This window comes from Ostrea edulis, chromosome 7, assembly GCF_947568905.1.
Source record: "Ostrea edulis chromosome 7, xbOstEdul1.1, whole genome shotgun sequence".
NCBI lineage: Eukaryota > Metazoa > Mollusca > Bivalvia > Ostreida > Ostreidae > Ostrea > Ostrea edulis.
In genome coordinates, this window is record NC_079170.1 from 88,241,938 (window position 1) to 88,264,309 (window position 22,372).

The window sequence follows — 22,372 nt, forward strand, 5'->3', positions numbered from 1 at the left end:
AACAATTTAACATTTTTTTCATTAAAAAATTTGAAAAAAAGAGACCAACGAAAAATTCACAACATCAAAGTACAAGATAAAGTTTTTCTATTTCTAATTCTGTGTCTAATACTTTACTTTAGATACGAAAAAAGGAGAAAGAAAAGCACGGAAGAAATACGGGATAGCATGATTTATTAGCCAAAGGAAGACTTCTGGTCCCTCGATTTCCAATTACTCAAACAGGGCAATGTGGGAATTTTTATCCCGAGAAACAAACAGTACAATTTGACATGCAAAATAAATCTTTTCAGTGAATTATTCTTTTCGGATTTTTACCACACTCAAGGGAAGCATATTTCGGGCAGCGAAATCAATGTTTTGCCGAATAGTGGTTATAAAGCAAAGAAATTTCCGACAACTCTGACGAATTGTGGGTGAAAATAGTGGCCAAAGCAATTAAAATTAATGCCCGCAGACTCTTAAACTACACACCCCATAATAATAACGTTTCTTATACATATTCCTTAATTTTCTGGTAATTCGTTTTCATACGTAATATAAAATGTAATGGCATATTATTCATTTTTGTCTACAGCTGGGGGTCTGTTCAAACTGGGTTGGGTTAACACAGATTAAATTAACTGCTTAATTCGGATTGAACTAACCCACAATTTAACTGCATCACTCTCACAATTGTGGATTGCCTTGTCAACCCATTGCGAACGTATTATAAAACAATCCATTATTACCCTGGTCAATCCAGATTAGCTTCACCATAATATGTAATATATGGTCTGAGTTATGCTGGAAACAAATGAATAGTAGAGATAATTTTAATATTGTCTATTAGCATAAAAGTTATAAAGAATGCGACATACTTTGATATTAGTACAGTGAAAGTGTAACTGACTTTGATTGTGTGATATTAAAAAAAAGGTTGGGAAGTCCCACCCCTCTCTATACCCACTTCTGGGGAAAATTTCTGATAATCATCAATCAAAAGGTTCTAATATATAAACGTAAAAATAGTTATATACACGTGAATATAATCCAAAAATAAGTATAGAAAAATCTACACAAGTATTATATCTACATTTGTTGCCAGGCCTTCAAACATTTTCGATGCGTTATTATATCCATGATCTCTCGAGTAGATTTTTTCTTCTACCTTTTCATGTTCCTAAGATTATCGATATGTAATGATATAGTTGAAACTTAAAACGTGTAAATATGCATCGATCTTTTGCCTTTGTTATCGTCCGATTCTGTGAATTTTGCCACAGAAACGAACGAAGATCTTTGAAGTTTATCAGGGTGAATGCTTTGCTCTTCTGAAGGAAAACTCATTAAAAATACGACTACGGCTTTTTTCATGTCGTAATGTATTTTTGATGTTTAATTGTCTTTGATAATTATCCCGTAAGACAACTAATTATTACACTTTAGAGGATGCATTTCTTGTGTATCGAGTCTTCGGAGAGAGAGACTGCTTAAATCCTATAAATAATGTAAAAATAATTATGAAATCAATGTTCGTTCAACATGTGTATTTGTGTTGTTGGAATACAACGACAGTCAATCAATCAATCAAGCAAGCAAGCAAGCAATCAAATATTACACGTGAGATGCTGCGTTGTTCTTTGTAATCATATTCGATGTTTGTTGAAATGAGAAACTTAATTTTAGAGATATATTTTTGTATAGTTAATTGGTTTTTCATCCCTTCAAAAAAAATTCACTCACATTGAGACATCACCGGCTGTTGGTGAATGCCACAAAATTAAACCTATGCATGGCGCCGCTTAGGGCCGAAGTGCTCAGCGAATGTTCTTTATCGTAACAACGCCTGCCGCGACACAGGACCTTCATTGTTAAGGTTTCGTTTAAAAGACCCGAAACTCTCACTTTTAAACGTAGCGAAGGAGAAGTCATTACCTATAGTTGTAAATAGTATAACTGTATCGGTTGCAATAATTTTCGATATCACAGACATTTGCAAATTTTATTTATGATATAATGTACTTTTAAAAAAAGATATACATATGATATATATTCAAGCCTTTTAAAATAAACGCGGTAATTTCTATTCAGAGTATCTATACGTTGTCTTACAATAAAATAAAGAATTTTATTAAAGTCGATGATCGAAATGTCTAATACGCTATGAAGAAATTCCTCTCAGAATTCGTCAATATCCGGCACATTCTTCATTACACTATGCTCTCATGAAGATCCCGCTGACAAAACCAATCGTCTACTTTAAATGTAGAACCGATCCCGGCAGGTGTGTTCAGGCCGCACTCGATACCAAATATGACAGGCACTTGTATTCTACATCAAAATGTAATTTCCGGAGAATTTTGCTCGTCCGAATTTAGATTTTAGATTGAAAACCAAAAGTAAGCAATCATTAATGAGTTGGAAAAATATATAGCAGCTTCTAAAGGAAAAGAAGCCGACTCAAGACGGGTTTATTACAGATAGTATGGGAAATATAGGCAGAAATCAAACAAATTCGCCGACACCGTAAACCCCCCGCTCCCGTAAATCTTGTTACAAGAATTCATTTCGACGCCGTATCAAAGGCTTTCCAGGCAATAAACGGACAAAGTTTATCGTTTATTTGATGCATCGAATTCAATTCCACAGAAATCGATCGAGAATAGGATTGAATATTGTATTGTTCGTCTATGATATTTTATTAATCTTTTCGGTAAGCATTGTTCTGTAATCTCATTTTCATGTTCATCGTTATTAGTTATAATTAAAGCATATCATAGAGAATCGATTAAATTTCACAACAATTCTTTGTTCTATAAAATTTTAAAGAGAATTTGACTTATTATTCCGGATCTGCAGAATCCGCGTACCCAGGGTCCGAAATTTGGGTCGGGTTCGAACTTCATATTGTCAAAGCTGCATATTGAGGGAAATTTTGTACAGTATGAGTCTCTGATTCTCAGATTTTTTTGATTCTCTGTTGAACTGTTCACGTAAGTCAGAAAAGTATATACTATGTAATGAAGACTGACTCGTGTTATTATTCACGTGGATCTGCTGGCTGTACATAACCTTTTTCTTATGTCCGAGAATATGAGATTATGCCCCGTCTAAACTGTTGGAATCCACCGGAAATGTCTACATATAGTAATCCAGGGTTTTAGCAAGCTTTTTGAAAATTACTGCCCATTTCATATCCAATGCGTATTTTTGAGGATGCAGGTATGAGTTCCCAGGAGGAATGTCGGGAGCAATCCTGTATAAATAGGTTGTCTAGATACTGAGAATTATTAGATTCTGATGATAAAAATTGATAGTAAAATATGTAAAGGGAGACTTTTGTTGAAAAATCCTGCAATTTAGGAGCTTTCTGCAAATGAAGTGAAATGTCTTAAATGTGAAAGGGGAAATAATTATTCTTTGTCAAAAGGGGAAAGGTACCCTTTACCAGTAGTAAAAAGAACCTTGATAAATCCTTGCTTAAAGCCTACGTTATCTAGAAAATTGAAAAGTTGTGTCGTATTGATTTGATTAAGGATCGTGTAGAATCATAAAAACATATGAACATGAATTTGAAATCGAAACAGTGTTAAACAACGATGAATTAATCTTTAACTTAAGACATTTTTACTTGCAAGTCTTAACGTGGAAACAGCTGGTTGTATAGTTTAGACGACAAATCGATTTTGTATCGGGGAAACGTTGGACGACAAGGGGCGGTACGAAATACGTTGATAGCTTTAACCATAATACCCTGTCCTTTTATTACATGTTAATATATGATTAAATCGGAGGGTCTCTAGGCATAATTCATTTCCGTGCTAATAGGTTTTAGAAATTATTGCAAAGTATAGCCAATCGGAAGATCCCGGTAGCGTATATAATTATGTTTTCTGTTTCTCACGTGGAGTGTTGTTGCTCTGTAAACTAAAGTGATTGTTTTTCATTTTTAGTGTGTAAGTCCGCGGGATTAGTCAGTGTTCAAGGAATTAGTAGCAGGGGTCAAGTGTACTAGACTAAGTACTAAGAAAATATTTATACATCATCAAGCACCCCTCCAGAAGGAAGGGATAATACAGTTTCTTGTTTGTATTTTTTCCAAGTTCACCCCTTAATTCAGGTAAGTAAAAGTTTATTATTTCAATTTGTTTCAACTATGATTACGTAGGTAAGTTGTCGGCAAGATGAGGAAATACATTGACACGGAAGTATTATCACACAACCAGGAAGCAGATGTTTATCGACCTTTTCACGTTTTGAGCATGCCACACCTTTGAAAGTGCTACAGGTATATGGGCACTAAAGTGATACCCACTACTCATTTGTCCAATTTAAGTGATCGTATCATAGTTTGAAATATTTATTGACAATAGTGGTAAAAGTAAACTAAAATGTTTTAGTATATTTAGTAGGGTACTGTTTGTATATGGGCTGTAAATCATATTTATAAATTTTACTGTTATTTAACTATCAATACAGGTATGTCTTAAAAACATTTGCTGAAAGCCATTCCCACTATTAGCTGTACGTGAATTTGTACAAAAACTTGAGTTGATACATTTTAAAGTTAAGAGTTAATTTTAGAACAATAAAAATAAATCTTATATCATCAACACATGCACGTGCATATCAGTAAGACTTGTGTCATTATTCAGGACTAAGTGGTGATTATACCAGTTCTAACAGTAAGATATGATTTGTGTCTCAAGCACCTGTAGAAAAAATATGTACGCTAGAAATCCATTCAAGTGATAATAAAGGTTACAGAAAATAAATGAATAGTCCCCCCATCCCCTAGAAATTCATCCTTATTCGTTATATCCATAGCTTTTTATTGTTTTCATGACAGAGGAAGACCATGCATGCCTTAATTTTGTATTAAAATGAAAGGAACAATGGGTAGCAGATGCATGTACTAACATTATTGTAATTTTGGCAAAAACACGTAATCTACACACAGTAGAAATTTATCGTATGACTTTCGGTGATAAACCGAGCTCTGTGGAAAGTACTAGCACTCAGGTTGCCAGGGGAGTACCCCCTAACAAAATCTATACCCATTCATTAATTTTTCAGCATTTGATTTTCCCCAACAAACTCGCTAATTGTACAAGGTAGGTTCAAGTGTAAAAACTCTGTTAATTATTCATGTTTCGGCAAAGATCTTCCACAGACGTTGGAGCCCCACGTCATCGATGAAGAGGAGGAAACCAAGAAACGAGAAATTGAGAGTAATTTAATTGTAATGTTTTGACCAAATATTGACATAGAATCTGTAGCAAATCAAAGATATTCTATTTCATCGCTTCATTAAATTCATTTATTCCGCTAACATTAATGCAAGAAGGAAGTCCCTTGCGTGTTTTGATGTAGAAAAAACAAACGTTATGATTGCAAGTAAAATAGTTAATTAACAAAGAAGTAGAAGAGAAAATATAAAAGAAGTAAATTGCGTTTCTTTCCAAAAATTTATCTTGATTAGATAAAGATAGGGAAATGGTGATTTTGGAATTTCTTGTAGTCATGCAAACTGAGATAACGTCTGTTGCAATTTCGCAAGTTGAAAGGAGAAAAGAAATGTTATTGCAAACAATAAAAAATTCTATATAATTAGCATCTATTTTGTTTTCCCTCTCTCCCTCCGACAGTGGAAATCAATTTGTTGTTAGACGTGCTTATCTCGCCTGCACGCGCGTCTGACTAATTTGTCTAAGGAATCGTGGATAAGTTTTTGATTATTACAAAACGGGAACACATGAAAATTAAGGATTCTGACATCGGTATAAGTTAGATTGGGCATGTACACGGGTTTTTGAATTGATTCAAACGGTATTTCAACAATTTCATACGCTCTCTCTCTCTCGCTTGCTCTCACACACACACACCCAGCCTTAATCATGTTAATAGTATACAAGCAATTTTTTGAGTGAAATCACTTATCTTTAACGTTTTTTGTAACCATGGTACCAATATTAAGCAAAAAGCATCTTAAATATTTTTTCTGCATAACTTTTGTATTTTGAAAAAAAAAAAACATTTTCAGAAAGAGTGTGAAGATTTAACCAACATATTTATGTCCAGCACAGATGCTTGGTGTTTAAAAAATCTTCAGAGAATAAATATATGTTTGTTATTTTTTATCAAAAGAACAGGAAGTTAGTCTGAAAGTAATTTTGTGTTGTTTTCCATGTATGTGCATTAAAACCCATAATTGAGCTTAGTACAATGTATGCCCAACCGCAAAATAACTTAAAAAAGATCACAATCTAGGACCAAAACGAAGTGGGGACTAATTACCTATAGATCACATCATTTCCTTGCGTTTTTGAACTGTCGATGATAATTGTAGTCTTGCAACAAATCGCTCCGGGATTTGATACAGTCTCTGGTTTCGAACTTTAGCGTATCCAATCGATTTAAACAATGAACTGTGCTGATTGTTTGATTAGATTTCAGCTTTTAGTTTAGTCACATGTCTTGCAGGATATACATTTGTTTCACAAATCAATGCTTTGGTAGGAAATTCCGTAACTTCAAAGAGGTTCAGAAGCTAATTTCATTTCCGTGATTTCCTGCCGCTAGAACTGTGAGACAGTGGGAAATCTCTGGACTCTAAATTGTATGATGATTTATATCCGGTAAACATGATATGAAATGAGAATCGACTAGACAAAAACGCAGCCTTGATGAGGTGCTTTACTTTCCTTTATCTGATGGTTAAAAATTATTTTTGAAAACAAGTTATCTCTCTTTTTCAAAATTCCACATCCTTCAAAAATTCAATGAATGAAATCATGATTCGAACAGAAAACACGTTTGATTTCAAAGTACCAAAACTAAAGTATGAATACTTTATAAAATGCCACGTTAAGTGTTATTGGATAGGCCCCTGTTTGATTCCAGGTCACGTGAGCTGAACGACTAGCAGTTATACTGTAACAGAATTAAATATTCGGAATCAGTATATGTGAAATTCTGTAAGTCAGATCCACCTAACAACAATAGCTATAAAACAAAACAAACTGACAAGCCGAGGTTAACAAAAATCAGTTTAACGTATGAAATTTTCACTAGTAGTCTAAAATCATAGAGAATTTCAAGTGATCACCAGCGTCCACAGTAATATTTTTTCCAAGAATTATGCTTACTTATGCCTGCTACCCCTCCTGGGGCGTAGGCCGCCGACAAGAGATCTCCAGATGTCTCTATCCTGGATCTTCTGCTCAATCTGTCTCCAGGTGTATCCTATTTTCTTGGTGTCGGCATCGAGGTCTCGGCGCCTCTATTTCTCTTGCCCTGGGGATTCCAGGGTAGGTCAGCGCCTGTCTTGTGATGTTTGACGCTGACTTACGGAGTGTGACTGGTCAGCGCCTGTCTCGTGATGTTTGACGCTGGCTTACGGAGTGTGCGACTAATCCACCTCCAGCGTCGTTCCAGATTCTCGTCTTCTGCAGGGAGGTGGTTGGTTAACTAACCAAGGTCCTGGTTGCTGATGGTTTTCGGCCAGCTGATCTGGAGCATCTTTCGCAGACAAGGATTTATAAAAGTCTGGACTTTCTTGACTTTTGCCACTGTTGCCCTCCAGGTTCCAGCCCGGTAGAGAAGCACTGACTTAACGTTTGAGTTGAGCAGCCTGATCTTGGTCGGCAGAGTCAGCTCCATGGAATTCCATATGTTCTTCAGTTAAAGGAATGCTACTCTGGCTTTTCCTATTCTGGCTCTCACATCAGCATCAGTTCCGCCCAGCTTATCGATGACACTTCCCAGGTATGTGAAGAACTCCACCTCATCTAGTGCATCATCTTCCGGCTTGATTGGTTCGCTGCTGATGGTGTTGGACCTTCAGGATTTTGGTCTTCCCCCTGTTGATGTTTAGGACTACTTGCGCCGAGGTGGATGCTAACGTTGTTGGTCTTCCTCTGCAGTGATTTTCGGGTATGGGGCAGTATTACCAGGTCGTTTGTGAAATCGAGATCGTCAAGTTGCGTTAAAGGCGTCCACTGGATTTCTGTTGTTTTGTTAGCCGTCGACATCTTCATTATCCAGTCGATAGCAAGCAGGAAGAGAAAACGGGAGAGCAAGCACCCCTGACGAACTCTATTTTTCACCTCGAAGGCCTCTGCAAGAATTATACCATAGATTAAACTCATGATAAAGGGAAAAGAAAGAAAAACCTAAGAGTCCAGATAATCTTCTAAAGTACTGCAATGTCTGTCTGTGAGCGGTAGGGTATTTGCCTCGGTCAGTATAAGGGGAGATACGTGATTCACTGTAAACATGGACTAACAACTCGGTGCAATTTTTCAGAAATCTTCATGTACATTTCATATCTGGATTTTTGTGGGCGTGTTCCAGTAAATGCATTTGGTCTAATATTTGGGTACGTTTGCTGTAAAATGAGGACACGACCTTTCTTACTATTGGTGATCTCTAGGTGCGTGTAATTTATATGTCGGCGACTTCGTAATAGTGGTAATCTCTAGATGAATGTCATTTATTTGTGTCGGCGACTTCCGATCAGTGTTAAGAATTGATATTTATCCACGAAGATAAATAAGTAAATGAAAGAATTAAAAGCAATGATAAGAAACGGGTTCCTCGGGAAATGCGGGATTGTAGTGCCACCCTTAGCACACAGAAAACATGTACAGACTGCGCGCTTTTGTGACGGTTGGACCATTAAAAAAATGCTGTCCGCCTTGAGGAGTGAGCAAGCATCCTTAAACGGGACGCACAGATGCTCAGATTTAAAAAACAGATATTGTCTTATCTTTTTTCATATGTTGTTTCTTAATTCCAATATCCTACAAACCTCCATATATACCGCGAAACAACGAAACTCTTCAAAGTTAGAATTACAAAGTTTTCTCTTTAAGCTATATATGATCCGATGTTTCGACAGGTTTTGTCCAATTGATAAAATACACTGTTAATTTGTAATATGTATGCGTTTATAAGGATATTCAACACATGTCACTTGGTCATGAGTAATGCATGTTCAAGTACAGTAATCAGACCTATTTAGACAAACTTTGCATGACACATGAGCAAATTTATCGATGTGGTTGAGACTACATAAAAGTGTGTGTTTGAGACTGTGGAAACTTGTGTAAAACGGTTTATTTTGGTGAATGAAATATTTACATCGCAATGGTGCGCATACGTTGGAGTTCCTAGGAGGTGTTACTTCATCATATTTAGTTGATCTAATTCATAGATAATCTTTTCACAAATTTTCCTTTCAATGCATACGTTTTCAGCATTTGATTTAGGAATTTTAAGTGATAACCTTTAAAATAATTCATTTACTTGTTATGCATTGGAAGAACTTGTCCGGTCATACAGCTTTATAAAGTATTTAATCCGTGGTGTCAGTTTTTGTATATATCAAACTACAAAATTATGATTTTGTTTGATACGAATAATCATGATAAAGCTAATAAGAAATGCTGATATCATTTAATTGATTTTTGAATGAAATTGCCGCAGTAAAATGACACCAGTATATATTCTATGGAAAAAAAAATAAATCTTGAAATATTTTCATATTCGACCAGAAATGGACAGAGACATGTTACATGCACAACAACGGCTCAGCTCGTGTCAATTCCTACAGCTTTTCGTTTTCCATTCATGATTTCCATCTACAGTTTAAAAATGACCTTATAGTGTAAATAAAATATTTGCAATATGTCAAAAACAGTCATCAAATGCACATTTGCACGATTCATTCTGTAGCCTCGTTACAAATCAATGGTAATTGAACGACGAGGCAGTCTTAATATTCCAATTAAACTCGCGTTTAATCTGTATTGCCGAAAGGAAAGTAAAAGGTGTAATACAAGCACGTGGAAAAAAATAATCGATGCTTTTCGTTTTAAACATAGCGTACGATATCAGGACCTCTTGCAAGTTTATGCTATTGATTCAGTTATATGGTAAAACACTTTAGGCCCCGGATAAATAATTTAAGCGCATGTTTGTTTAGCGGAAAATAATTTTTTTTTTTGGCGAAGTGAAGTCATCCAACGGTGATTTTGTTAGTATACGGAAATCCAAGCAAAGAGGAGTAATTTCAAAGGATATTAGGGCGGGGATTAAATTATCAGAAAACTTATTACGTCATGATATGGAAATTATTGATGTGTAATATACAGCATGGAGGCCACTGAGATACAGTTACAGTTTGTAAGTACATCGTTATATTATGTGTGTGTGTGTGTGTGTGTGTGTGTGTGTGTGAGAGAGAGAGAGAGAGAGAGAGAGAGAGAGAGAGAGAGAGAGAGATGTCCGCTTCATTTTCACGTAGCTCAGGGTGTGTTTACACGCGTCCTGTATATTTTGGAGTACGTCCCAAATGTTCTATTTGAATTAAAATGTCAAGTTTTTTTTATTTGGTTTGGGGAGGGGGCGCAGTTTACTGAACAATGCTTCTTGGATATTGTACATGTAACCTTGGATGCTTAAATGTTTAAATGAATTTTGTATTATGTTTTTAATATCAAATATTGGCAGATTTTTGTTTAGAAATACGTATTTGCCTTAAATAGCATACATGTTCACATCTGTAACCAGAATTTTCCTAGGGGGGGGGGGTGCCTATGACATCTCGGGAAGGGAATGTGTGCAAATTTATAGATTGCCGAGGGTTTTGATCCCGAGATATATTGAACAGAAATTAAAGAATACAGAAAGGATAAGGAAGAAATATACTACTAAAAAGTGAAGTCAAATTTAGTGCTTCACGCATTTCAAAGGTTTTGTGAAGGCACTATTAGTACTAGTACCCTCTCGGACCCCCCCCACCCCCCCCCCCCCCCACCCCCCCGGCCAGTAGGTTACAGAGCTGGTGTTAGATATGATTACTCACAGCAATTAATCACGAACCCCATTCGTTATTGTGTATGTTTATATTATATTGAGAATATTTTGAAATTCGTTTTCATGTTGTTCCATGACCTTAGGATCCTATTAGGGTCCTATAATGGATAAATAAAATCCTTTTATTCAGTGTAATGTTAATTTGGGTAGGTTTTTAGTAATGCAAAAAATCCATTCATCAATAGCACCTGTATCGTTCAGAGTAACCTTATCCATATCAAACGATTGTGAGGGACTCGCACTCTTTTTTTCTCAGTCTAGAGGCCCGTGGACTGTATCACTCGCCTGAGTAACTTTCTTATCAGGTACATGCAGATATTGGAAGCAGTTTCGAAGGAGGGTCGAGCACATTGATGGGGAGGGGTGATAGATACACTGATGCTTTTTTAAAGGTTTACTACATGATTTTGTTTTTCCTTTTTTTTCAAATAAGGGAGTTTGGATTGAGTTGCGTCCCCGTAATTGGAGCTGGACTATCTATTCCTACAGGTCTGTCACAGAGAAATAAAGATTGTAAACTTAATTTGTACGTTAAGCAGATAGCAGCGCCCCCAGTCGAGATCAGGGTGTCATAGTTTAATGGCGTGACTCGCAATTTTAAGGGTTTTTGACTTTCACATTCGCCTTTTAAAATCACATTTTTCATAAGGATGATATCTTTCATTTTAGCTTGAACATTAGTTCAGTGTTTCATAAGAAGTTGAAAATGTGAACGCTAAGCGGCTAACTGACATACAGAGAAATGTTTTCTATCTGGAAAACCCACGCAATCGAGCTTTAATTGGTCTCAGATGAGCTAAAATCTCCAAAGAACCAATATCTTAGCGAAAGGAAAAGAATATAATTATTATATTGATTAACCATTTTCCTGAAGAAACGTTTTATTTTGCATCGTATTTCGGACTAGCAGACTGCAGTCCATTTTATCTCATTGCTCTGCTACAAACGATACCCAATCCACTATTTGGCTATAATTTCCAGGATGTATTGACTTTTACTTGCAATTTGGCTTAAGCAATATAAGGATCTTGTGGGAGTTTGCTGTTTCGCTTTGGGTTCTTTTATGTGTTTTGTTTTCAGAATGTGTTTACAACTGATGTTTTTTTACTCCCCCCCCCTTAAAAAATCCAGCCCAACATGTGAATTGTGAAGAAGTTCAACACATTTCTGTTCAGTTTTGAATTAGAGAATTTTTTGTATCGAAAAGGGATATCCATGTCAAACATTACAGATCGAACGCTTTATTTCAAATACATTTACAAAAAAATGTCAAATAAATTGCTCATAAATAATAAAAAATTGAAATGTTTAACCAACTGTAGTTATACTGACAGTCGTATTTGCTGTATAACAATAAGTTTTTAAGTACACAATACTTGAAATAATATTATTGGGCTTCTAATGATCCATTTCTGCTGTCGCTTCGATTGATTTTCGATATTCTCTGACGGAGGATTTTTGTAACAACAAAAGGTTCATTTATTATCTGTAAGCTAATTGCTAATTTGAAAATGTAATTTTAACATCGTGGCCTCTAGGGTATGAACACATACACTGAATGCAGCATGTATACATGAAGTGGTACGTGCCAATATATCGGCGCTAAATCACCATAATTCGATTCCTACTGCTGATATTTCGATTGGCTTTTGTTACAGGTGAAATACTAAATGTGATTACCCATTGTGTAGCGGAGTATTTACGGATCGAATAAACTGTCATATTAGATCACTTGTGTGGATTTTCCTAATATTTGCATTTCGGAAATCAATTCGTCTTTCGGAGCTGTCGAACACGGTTTTGTATTTACTTTTGACGCTTTTGAGTTGATCTTTTAGCATCACCGGAAGCGATCCCAAGAGTCTGATTGAGGTTGGTGTATTTGTTCACATGCTGTGGCCAACTGCACTACAAGCTCTTTATTGGAGTTCCATGTTTGCCATCTATTGATGCAAATGAAGTAACTATGCCTATTAATAAATCTGTATAATGTAGTATTCAGAGGCCGACAAAACTTGGGTGGTCTAGTGACATTTTACATTTACATGCGCAGTCCTTCTATAAAGATATCAATACTACGGTATTCTATGAGTAAAACGAAACAAGTCCATTAAATATGCACACAAAAACTACAGTCGGTTTCTTTCCGAAACGAGGCGATTGCTGACCACGTGACTGTTAAGAGCATACAACTAGCTATTTTCTTAGCAGTTCGTGGATAAGTGCATACCTAACTACTACCCTTTAGTGTTTACACATTTACACACGATCTAGCATAATGAATTTAGTCTGAAGCATCTTTACTCCTAAATCTGTACAGTCGATGAACTCGATGTCAAAAATTTCCGACGCCATTGTTTTCTTTCCGACCACGTGTGAAGAAGGAGCGCGCAATGTACACATTGTGTGTACAGAAACTTTTACCAGATCTCGTTTGCACACAAACCAAACTATCCAATTGAGGATTTTCCAGAAACTACAATAGGCCTAAGGTTAGACATGCGATGAGGGGAGCGTGATACAGTCCGAGAGTTATACAACTTACATGTACATGTATATTAGTCAAGAGTGAACTTTAAAAATTCGACCTATTCCTTTTATCTGGGATAAAATCAAGTACTTCACATTACGCAAGTTATCATATATCGCCATTATAGATGCATTAGCCATGTTGGTTCGATTGATTGATTGATTGAATATTGTTTAACGTCGCTCTCGAGAATATTTCATTCATATGGAGACGTCTTGGTTTGAAGAAAAAATGTTAGTAAATTGTACGTGTGTACCTTTACAATTGCACTGTCCGTTAAGGATGCTGTGAGTGCCTATGGACAGTCTTAACATGAAATTCTTTCAGTTTTGTGGTGAAAATAATCTTCCTTAACTAGTTGTGTTGCACTTGGTCCATTTTCCAGGGGCGAATCAAGAAAAAAACCCTGAGGGGGTGGGTGTGCGCTGCGATCCAAGTTGTATCTTTTTTGCCCCAAAACGGGGGTGGGGTGGGGGAGAAAACAGAAAACTTGTACCTTTCGAATATTGGCAAAAACTTGAAGACAACTTACCACATCGATAATCGGATATAGATCTATAATGAAATGTTGTAGACCCCTCGTCCGATATATTTAGAGTCTGTACCTTAGAGCACAGTCTATATGGGGTGGGGGTGGGGGGTCCTCTCCTCAAGCACCTGTGCCTTAGAGTAGACGGAAAACATGTTGTAATTAAGATTGCATTTGCTCTCTCTCTCTCTCTCTCTCTCTCTCTCTCTGGGCTTGGGGTAAAAAGCTGAGTGGAGTGGAGTGGAGAAGAGTGATATTAATGTGGAATAAGTTATACAATCAAAAGCTAGATGCATGAACTAAAGTACTTATATATGTAACGAAGATTCAGAATGAAAACAAACGTATTAACTTATTTGGTATAGTATGTACCATTTAGACTGAGAAAAGAAACACCCTGTCATAAGCTGGCAGTGTAGACTGGTCAGAAGCTAAATGTATGACGTCACAAGCATGCAGTGTAGACTGGTCAGAAGCTAAATGTATGATGTCACAAGCATGCAGTGTAGACTGGTCAGAAGCTAAATGTATGACGTCACAAGCATGCAGTGTAGACTGGTCAGAAGCTAAATGTATGACGTCACAAACATGCAGTGTAGACTGGTCAGAAGCTAAATGTATGACTTTGTATGTATGATTCATTGAGGTGAACTATCAAATTAGGGTATGAGAACTTGAAGAGAATGTTCCTCCCAATATAAATTAGTTGCTATAACTCATCATGCTCATCGTTTTAGAGGGTTGTTAGAGCACCTCCTGATACTGCTGTCAACCTGATATCAAGTTTACTGCTAATCTTTATGTACATTAAAATGTGAATATTGGTAAATGTCTTTGAAGCTCCGCTTTAATCTAAGGCAAATTTTTTTCTGTCACATATTAGATTAGACAAGTGCAAAAAGGCAACACTGTCTGTGAACAAAGCATTGTTTTATATATTTAGTTTTCATAGGCCTTATAGAGGCAAGTTGATATTAATTCTGCATTTGCACACAGGAAATGAAGGAGGGAGAATGACCTTTATATGTCAACATGGTGATGAGCTAACAAATTGACTACATCACAGACTAGCTTACTCCACTACCACCAATCTGATTGATTTTATTGAATATCTATTGATCAGTTTATTGAATCATTTTCGTTAAATCTGTCCACCGGCCCTCTTCTTATTTTATATCAAAGCCTGCATTAGTTAACCAAAAAAAAAAAAAAAAAAAATCGTTTGTACCTCTATCTAACCACTGCAGCAGTACATCTAAGCAAATATCAGATACATGTAATGCTCGTAATATTGTTTTATAATTGAGAAAAAAAAAAGGTTTATGCATCTACAAATTCACAAAGTGCAGCTTTAATTTTTGTGCATTACTTCTTAATGTTTTTTTATGACTGTCATCAAAATCATCTTTCATTGTGATAATTAATGAAAATAAACGTTCTGTGCAGAGCTGTGTGACATTTCAAACCGTATATCATAGATTAACCTCAACCTTGACTTCCTGTCAAGACCCGTACCGTAGAACTCTTGTGTTAAATTACTATGTAAATAATCTGATATCCCATTACAGTACTAGTGTTACATGTTTATTTCAAATAGTTTAAACAGATATGAACATCCTTAATGTATCAAAGTTGTAATTTCAAATCTGTATGATTTATGGTAGTATTTTTATACCTAGATATCAAACTCATTGTTCTTATCAATGAGATTGATGGCGGTACACTACATTGCAGTGTGTGAAGTGTGATGATTCATCATTACGTACGCTAGTGTGAATTTGTTTTTTATATTCATTATCAATAATAAGTGAAATGGATCATTAGTAAAATGAGAGTTTTCAATGTGCATATTTAAAAAAAACCAAACATATCATTTATGTTCAACAATTTTTGAAAAATCAAAACCAATAATAAACAATGAAATCAATCATAATTCAGAAAAAAACCAATAAGCCAATCTTTTCATTAGTTCCGTATACTTTTTTTGGTGTGTACTAGTACATATGTTAGGAAGGGAAAAATATTTAATCAATAAACTGATCAATAGATATTCAATAAAATCAATCAGATTGGTGGTAGTTCATGATTATTTTAATGTGCACATTCACCAAAAAAAAAAACAACCAAAAAAAAAAAACCCAGAAAGATATAATTCATGTTCAACAATTTTGAAAAAACAAAACCAATAATAAATCAATGAAATCAGTCATAATTTTGAAAAAAAAATCACTATGCCAATCGTTTCATTAGTGGTGTATACATTTTTGGTGTATACAAGTACATACAGATATGAATGGAAAAGAAAATGATTTGATCAATAAACTAATCAATAGATATTCGATAAAATCAATCAGATTGGTGGTAGTTTATGATTATTTTAAAATGCACATATACAAAGAACAGAAACATATCATTTATCTGCTATAACTTTGAAAAACTAAAACTAATAATAAATTGATGAATTCAATCGAAATTTTGGATAAAAAAATTTGTTTTTGGTTGAGGCCAAAAATTTTTTTAGAGGCCAAATTTGAGGCCAGGCCAAAATTTGGGATGGAGCAGAATTAGAGGCCAAATTGGGGCCAGCCAGACCAATGGGGCCAGGCCAGGTTTTATAGTATGCCAACTCATTATGCTCATTGTTGTTAGAAGGCTGTTGGAGCAGGATGCGACTGTCAACTTGATACATTACATATTTGTTGCTTGTTGCAGTGACAAATCTTTTAACGCTAATGTTCGTTTTGGTTTTGCTTTTGAAGCTGTTGAATAAGTTAACAAAAGTCTCATCATCCTAGTTTTATTCCAAATAGTCCATTTACGACGCTTTCTTGTCCTGACCCTATTTGAGAAATTTGAAATCTTTCATATTGTTTTGATGTTTTCCGCCACACTCAACAATTTTTCAGTTATCTGGTGGCGCCCAGTTTTTGTTGGTGGAAGAGAGAACCCAGATACCATGCACCTGGGAAGAGACCACCGACCTTCCGAAAGTAAACTGGAAAACTTTCTCATATACCGGCACGAGCGGGATTCGAATCCGCGCCGACCGGAGGTGAGAGGCCGTGTGATCTTAGGCGCGATGCTCTAACCACTCGGCCACGGAGACCCTTTTCATATTAATTTGACAGTTTTGCATCAAGCTGTGTTGAAGCATTATCCTATGTGTAATACATTGGTAAATTTTAATACCAGTCTTGGACACTATCCATCCTGCGCTTGTTTGCCATCATTTTAAGTCTTCATTAGATATGACTATGTAGTCCATGCATCTAGCGTTTGACTGTTATTGACTATAGCTTATTCCAGATTGATATTTTTTCCTTTAAATTGATTTTTGAAACTGACTATTAAACGCAGATTTCACTCGGCGTTTTACCCCCAAGCCCTCTCTCTGCGTTTGGTTGCGTGTGTGTGTGTGTGTGTGAAATAAAGAAATGTACGGTATTTTCAAAAATATATTTCTCCATCACAAAGGTTATTAATGACATATATTACGCATTTTAAAATAAGTGTAAGGGGGAGGGATGGGGTGAAAGGTTCTGGGAACATTTTCATTGGTTGCCGTTACAGAAAGGCAGTGACTGGTGTATTGAGCCCTGTTGATAGGTTCTTATTGACTTTGTGGTCGCCGTCTGTATGTAATGGGGTAACTGAATCGGAAGGTATAAGCCGATTTAGGTTGACTGATCACACAGTAAAAGTCTAATTATTAATTACTCTAAGTCGATGTACTAAGCAGGTGTTCACGTAATTAAAGGAGTGATGGGTCCTCTGGTGGTGGGAAGGGATTGAATTGATGACGCATACTTTTCATACCATGAAAGGGGGTCAAACAAATGTTCCATGTACCCAGACGGGAAACGATACTTAGTACTTTGTGAAAACTGGAAATTCAAATTTTATGACATGCTTAAAACGGAACTTCAAACTTATCTCTTTAACAGAACTGAACTGCTCTGCGCCATTTAAATTGATATAAGTTACAACCACATTAAGGATTTAAATTAAATAGTCACAAAATAACATATCAATGTTAATTAGAGCGAACCAGACATCCCGCATACAAATATCGAATTTCGCCAAATTTTATTTATTTTGATAACCACGCTGTAACCATTAAACCTCCGCAGACAATAGGTCCTGTATCATTTAGAATTGGAAAGAGCCGGCCAGAGGTAGGTGTGCTGTTGTATCTGTAGTCCCGATCAGTGCTGTTAGACAGTGTGTCTTTTATATCAGTTATACATTGTGTTATATTTGTTAAAATTCAGTTTAATCAGAGAGAGAGAGAGAGAGAGAGAGAGAGAGAGAGAGAGAGAGAGAGAGAGAGAGAGAGGGGGGGGGACGTGTTGTGGAATCTCCAGAGTGGTAATGATGTTTGCTTTCACGATCTCCCATAGTTCAAGTAAACATGCTTCTAAAGTACAGAGATGAACACGATATATTTTTCTGTATGCATGTAATACAAGTTTTTAGAGAGGAGTGGGGTGGGTGGTGTAAAAGAGGGGTAAGTCTCGCTGTATACATGTACATGGACATTGTACTCTCAATTTAAGGTAATTTTTATTAGAGAATTATGAGGTATATTCGAGAAAAAGGTTTCTTCTATAGACTATATTTCTTGGAATGCAGCTTCATTCTCACACCATGCGAATTGTCCCTGCTCAGTTCGAAAAAAGAAGGTGCAGTGTTTTCAAGTTATTAGGTCACTAACAAAATTGTAAATTTCATGATCGCCAGGGTAGGGGTTCTGACCCCAACGTGGGGTCAAACTTGGTAAATAGTGTTTATGTATAAACACTTAAATAACATCTTCTTGAGTGCTATTGATACTATGTTGAAACTAAATAGATATTTAGAAAGAACAGGTTGTTGTTCACAAAAATCGTAAGTTTGATGATCCCAGGGGTAGGGGTTTTGGTATCACGATGGGACTAAAATGACCAGTTATTAAACGTGTGAACAACAGACATGTTTAACTTGTTCTTGATAACTGTCGTTTCAATTCTTTTCAAATTTGGTATCAAGCATCCATGGAACAAGGGAAACATAAATTGTAAATTTCAGGATTCTTACACTCCTAGGGCCTTAGGGGCAGGGCAAAATATGCCCAAAATTGACCAATTTTCAAAAATCGTCTCTAGAACTGCACATGTTTATGAAAAACTAAATGCATAGTGATGTAGAGCAGGAAAGCCTCTACCAAAATTATAAATTTCATGATTCCCGGGGTAAGGGTTCTGACCCCCAGGGCGGGACCAAACTTGGTATATAGTGTTTATGTGTAAAACACTAATAACTAAATAGATATTTAGAAAGAGCAGGTAGACTTTTACCAAAATTGTTTTGATGATCTCCAGAGTAGGGGTTCTGACCCCAGGATGGGACCAAACTTAGTAAATATGTGTAAGTTTGCTGATATTGTATAAATCTAAATGCATACTTAGGAATAGCAGAGAAGGATGTACAAATAATGATGAATTTCACATCCCAGGGATTTGACTCTATACGATGGGTCCAAATTAGTCGTATGTTTTGATGCTTTAATGGTAATACACCTATTATTCTTATGTATAAAGCTGTGTATGCACTTTTGAGGGCAGTGATGTTTTAAAAACACATCTTGTTTTATACCGTTGCTGAACATTAGAATTTAGCTTAAATATTCAGAACAGGATTTCCCCCCCCCCCTATATTTCATAGCCCTTGGGAGTAGTGATACTTTTTCACTAGTATTCAGGTGATCGATAAGGCCTGTGGGCCTCTTGTTACTAAAGTGCAGTGATAAGTTACATACCCAACATTTTTCAAAGAATACTTGGTGCTTGTGATGTTGTATCCTTGCTTAGGGGCGTGTGTTTATAAAATTGAAGCATTTTCTAACAGATAAGAGGAAAATGATATATTGTTGAAAACGTGGAATCACAAAAAATAAGAGATAACAAAAAATTTTCAAAGGTAGTGAATAATTCGAGAATTTATACAGTACACATTGAAATTGAATTAAAGCGATTATTTGGTCATGGTAGAGCGAACTAAAACGTATTGGAAATACATCATCAGGCCGATAGAACCCGCTGATACAGTGGCGGTAATTCACACTGGTAGTTTATCATGTAATGAAATCAACATACGAAACGTACATGATGCTTATTGCCAATTATATCATAACATTAACACGTACGAGGCGATAATCCAATACTGAAATCTGCATCATAAATTCCCCGGGGAGGCGGATCCAGCGACTATACATGATGCTTGACGAACACTGAATAAAATATGCAAACTTGAACCATGTGGGAATATTCCGGCTTCGTGTTAATGACGAGGTGTAAATTAGATTACACCGTTTCTTAGCTCGGATTATTTTTTTGTAGTAAAAATGGATGTCATTTGACACTGTGTCGATTCGATTGGCTGTTGAAATCTCAATCCTTCAATGATGTACATTATATTGAAAATGCCCACACGGCTTTACATTAATTGTTTTAACGATTTGACACAGAATGAAAAATATTATTGCAGCTGGAACTAAGAGAGTATTAAATTATACAATATGTGGGCACAATAGAAATAACATATTAACTGAAGTATCATTTTTAAATTATATTGAAAAATTGTACATGTACATGCCGAGACTACGAACATATTCACAATAACATCTTAAATTATGCATAACATAATGTCATTGTGTTATTCAATATAGAAATATTTCATGAGTAGGACCCACCAAAATTGGTATCTGGGTCCCATCCCATTTTCACATGAAGAAATTGCGAATTTTGGTAGGAGTTATTTCATCATTGCTGTGGCTTGAAGTGGCTCAATCGCTATTGACATTACAGATTAATTAACTGTCCCTGAAAGATCTTACAATACCGAGTCTTTGACGAACCCAGGGTCGCCATCGACGCTCTCAAATTTCTAATTTACTCTGATCTCCTCGGAGGCTGACAGGCGATGGTAGAAAATCGATATGGAACCCGTAGAAAAGCAAGTGTTGTTACGATACATCAGAGTCGGTCCTGTGTTTGGTAGATACTGAAGATGAACTGGAGGAGATTTTGACGTTTCCCCTGTCTTGCCAATAATCTAAATAGAAGTGGTGTCGAAATGTTGGAAGTACAGCGCGTGTGTGTACAGAAAAAATGGTGATAAGTAAATGAAGATACCTATCTCTGGACAACTGTCGGCGATAACGCTTAATGCACGAGATTTAGAACCCGTTGTTGGTTGAAAGACAAAACACATTAATAGAAAACAATTGCTGAATCAGTTCGCAGTTTCGCATGGCGCCTGGCCTGATGTTAAACGTGTTTCCAGTTTCAAATTCTCTCCTGTAATAACATGTAGGATTATCTGTGTAGTTTTCAGGATGATTTGAGTCGAAAGGTTAGTATGCTGTTAGTATGATTTGTTTATATACGCGAAAAACTTGTTACTTCATACTTCATTAAAACATATTGCTTTTGGCTACTGAAAATCTTTTCACTTTTCTTTGGCATAATTTTCATAATCTTGGAGTGTGGCCTTTCGTCTTTCATATTGGAAATAATCTTCGACGAGTGGAGAAAATAAAGAAAATGTTACTAACAATTTAAACTCAGCAGGGCAGGAAATTAACAGAGCTGTCAATTAGACGAGCGACTTGTTATCCCCGCTTTAAGTATACTAAATATACATTCTGTGCCAATTTCAAGGACGTGTTGAATTTGAAAAATCTTGTGAGAAAAAGATGAATTTGTTCATCCATGCTGAGACTTGACAATTTAGAACACTGATGAGCTTTCTGAAATTCCTCTCCTGGTGTGATTTCTACTTAGGGGTGTGTATTAAGACATGTGTCTTTTAGGTGTATGGAGAAGTTCATTGTCAACAGGTGTTTAAATGTTAAAAAAATGAATCGAGGGCGGACCATGTAATTGTACATGTAGTCAAACTAGTATTGATAAAAATAATTGTTTTCCCTTTTTCGACCGACCCGAATGACCGACCAAAATGTCTATCTTTGTCTATGTACAGTAAAAATCAAGCTAATGCCTTTTGAGTTGTTATTCTGTGTTCAGCAAACCTCGGTAACTTTGAGCCCTTCACTATGACCCACTTAATAATTGAATTACAAGACCTTTCCAATGCCAAATGTAATAAAAATGGGATTATAGAGGTTGTGCTGTCGCCCAGGAAATAATTTTTCCTATCTACATATGGGTCGCATTTGTAGATAACTTGAAATCCTCGACCCCCTTTAACTTCCTCTGTTTGATCCGTCTGTTTTCTGCGTTGTGAAGAAAAAGGTCACTTAAGTTTTTTCTCGATCTTGGGTCGTACGTATAAGTATAAAGTACATATGTCCCTAGTACTGCAATCTTTGAAATACTCAAGGTCATCTGTTCAGGGTCATTAGACACACACATTGCTTCTAAATTGCTGACATGTGTATATGCATAATT

At 36.0% G+C, this 22,372-nt stretch overlaps 1 protein-coding gene across 5 annotated transcripts in view; it reads left to right on the forward strand.

Moving 5' to 3' along the window:
- LOC125657129 (uncharacterized) overlaps nt 1-22,372 on the forward strand; it is a 56,694-nt gene that overhangs the window by 19,110 nt on the left and 15,212 nt on the right. The window contains exons 1-2 of one of the 5 annotated variants that reach the window (XM_048887792.2): nt 3,752-3,853; nt 3,936-4,102. The gene's annotated coding sequence lies outside the window, so the exon portion shown is untranslated. Of the gene's footprint in view, nt 1-3,751; nt 3,854-3,935; nt 4,103-9,975; nt 10,171-18,076; nt 18,098-20,809; nt 21,315-22,372 lie in introns of those variants that run through there. The other 4 variants (XM_056145558.1, XM_048887796.2, XM_048887797.2 and 1 more) reach the window with 4 other exon arrangements.